This window comes from Pteropus alecto, unplaced genomic scaffold (genome assembly GCF_000325575.1).
Source record: "Pteropus alecto unplaced genomic scaffold, ASM32557v1 scaffold37, whole genome shotgun sequence".
Lineage (NCBI taxonomy): Eukaryota > Metazoa > Chordata > Mammalia > Chiroptera > Pteropodidae > Pteropus > Pteropus alecto.
The window spans coordinates 458,677-461,646 of NW_006440605.1; the positions used below are offsets into that span (position 1 = coordinate 458,677).

Consider the following 2,970-nt stretch of genomic DNA (forward strand, 5'->3'; position numbering starts at 1 on the left):
CCTGGTGCCACACACTCAAATAAAAGATTTAGGGAAACCTCCAAAATAAGAGGCAGAGAGCAGAATAAACATAAGGAAAAAAAAATTCAGGAAAACAAAACAATGCAAGGAGAAAAAAATGCGACATAACTTCACAATTATTATTTTCAGAGAAATAGCAGAAGATACAGTATACTGATTAGATCAATCATGGAAGACCAGATTGCTATTTTATTTTTTGTTTGTTTTCTCCCGCACTTTTTTTTTTTATGGCGACATTGGTTAACAAAATCCAGTAAGTTTCAGGTGTAAAATTTAGCAGCATATTACATTGTGTCAGATTGCTGTTTTAAAAATAAAAAAAGATGTTTACGGCCATGCTACCCTGGACAAGCGGGATCCCGTCTGATCTTGGAAGCTAAGCAGGGTCGGGCCTGGTGAGTACTTGGATGGAAGACCACCTAGGAAGAACAGGTGCAGTAGGCGAAAAAATAAAAAAATAAGGGATTATAAGCTGACAAGGTCTTTGTAATCTGTGAGGACAACCAAGGGTTGCCACAACTGAAAAATAAAAAAGAAATAAATAAAAATAAAAATAAAAAAGATACACATATGTAATGGAATATTATTCAGCCATAAAAAAGAATGAAATCTTGCAATTTGCAACAACGTGGGTGGTCCTAGAGGATATTAGCTGAGTGAAATAAGTTGGAAAGAGGAGGACAAATACTATGATTTTATTTACTTGTGGAATCTAAAAAACAGAACAAATGAACAAACAAAACAGAAACAAACTCATAGATACAGAGAACAAACTGATGGTTGCCAGAGGGGAAAGGTGGTTGAAGAGATGAGTGGAAAAGGGGAAGGAGATAAGGAGGTACAAACTTCCAGTTATAAAATAAGTCACTGGGATGTAGTGTACAGCGTAAGGCATAGAGTCAATGATAACTGTTACAACTCTATGCGGGTATACTAGACTTATTGTGGCGATCACTTCGTAAGGTACGTAAATGTTGAATCATTATGTCGTACTCCTGAAACTATAATAAAAAATAAATTGAAGAAAATAAAAAAGAGGGACAGTCACATTCACCGCATCATTATTTTGCTTGATGGGGATTTGGGGGGGCCTGGGGTCCGTTGCTGGGCAGAGGGGTGGGCAATATACAGGCAAGAGTCCTGTGAGCAGCTGGGGGTAACAGATTTGGCTTGCATGAAGCAACCTGGATGGCTCTTCCTAACCAAGTTCCTCATGATAGCCAAAAAGAGAAAACGACCCAAATGTCTATCAACTGATGATAGATAATAAATTGTTCATTCCTCCATATGGTAAAATAAGGCCATGAAACACTGACACATGCTACAATGCGGATGAACCTGGAAAATCATATAGTGAGTGAAAGAAGCCAGACGTAGAAGTCACATACCATACAATTCCATTTATATGAAATGTCCACAATAAGCAAATGCATAGAAACAGAAAGCAGATTACTGATTACCAGGGGCGATGGGAAGAGGGCATGAAGGGTGACTACTAAGGGGTTTGAGCTTTCTTTTGGGGCTGATAAAAATGTTCTGGAATTAGATTAAAGTGATGGTTGCACAACCTTGTGAAGATAGTAGAAACCACTGAGCTGTACATTTTAAAAGGGATGAATTTTATGGTACGTGAATTATAGCTCAAGAAAAATAAATAAAAACATGAAGATTCTGATTTAAGCAAGAAACAAAATGCCAATAGAGAAAAGAAGAAATAAGAGCTAGGGATAACGCAAAACCATGTAGATAAATGAAAAACACGTGCACATAAGACAAACTACATCTTCCAGAGTCAGAAACAAAGAAAAAGATACACACCAAACTCTCTAGGATGGTTGGGATTCTAGAATGGAATGGATAAAGGAAATAAACGAAAAAAGAGGCAATGATCTCCTCATAATCCCTCCCATAACCACACCCCACCTTACTCCCTACCTTCCTGTCAAACTCTAAATTACCTGTGAATAAGTTTAATGAAAATGGCACAGATACAATACAAAATTATAAAATTTCATTGAAGGGATAAAGCAAAATCTAAAGCAATAGAAAAACACACCATATCTTTGATGGGTCAACGTTGATAAAATATAAAATTACTCACAAATTAATTTATGACTTTAATGCAATTACATTCAACATCTCCACGGAGAAGGGATAATTATTTTTCTTGAATTGGATAAAAATTATATGAAAGAATAGCCAAGACAAATGTAACAAGGAAGAGGGAGATAATTCAATTGATGAAGTTTAAAATGGATCGTTAAATAGATGAGTAAGAAAAGAATTAACATCCACGACCGTATCCCAGGATATACGAATATCTACATATGAAAAAGTGGCATTTTAATTTCCAGGGAAGAAGGTGATTTACTTTTAAAGTGGTGTTGGCCCAACCATGAATATCCATCCAAAAAGACAGGTGGACCCTTGAAAACTATCCAAAACTTTGAGCTCATTTTCCTGCCTTAGAAAATAAAGACAAATGTATTAACCTTTTAAAAATTAAAAAAAAAAAAAAAGCCGGGTAGACCCTCTGCTGATGAATTAAACAAAAATATATTCAAATATATTCCGGGTAGATACAATACTCAAATATAAAAGAATAGAAATCTTGCTAGGAAATCTAAGTGACTACACATACGGCCTGAAGACAAAAGAGACTTTTCCTAAGCAATACTGGAAACTCTGGGTGACAAAACATACCACAAATTTTGAAGTCAATAGTTCAAATGACAAAGAGCACGTACAAATTGAGAAAAAGACAATCCAAGAGGAAAAAAGGGACAAAGAATGTGAAAGCAGTACACAGAAAAGTAAATTCAAGTCACCAAAACCATATGAAAAGATGCTCAAATGGGCTGGGTGTCAGGAAATGAAAATTGAGATAATAAAGAGATACCACTTTCTCAGACTGGCAAAAATTTTCAAAAGTGATAACACTATTGCTTG

At 35.6% G+C, this 2,970-nt stretch overlaps 1 pseudogene; it reads left to right on the plus strand.

Moving 5' to 3' along the window:
* Positions 1-346: 346 nt before the first annotated feature.
* On the plus strand, positions 347-465 carry LOC112484175 (annotated as a pseudogene).
* Positions 466-2,970: the final 2,505 nt, after the last annotated feature.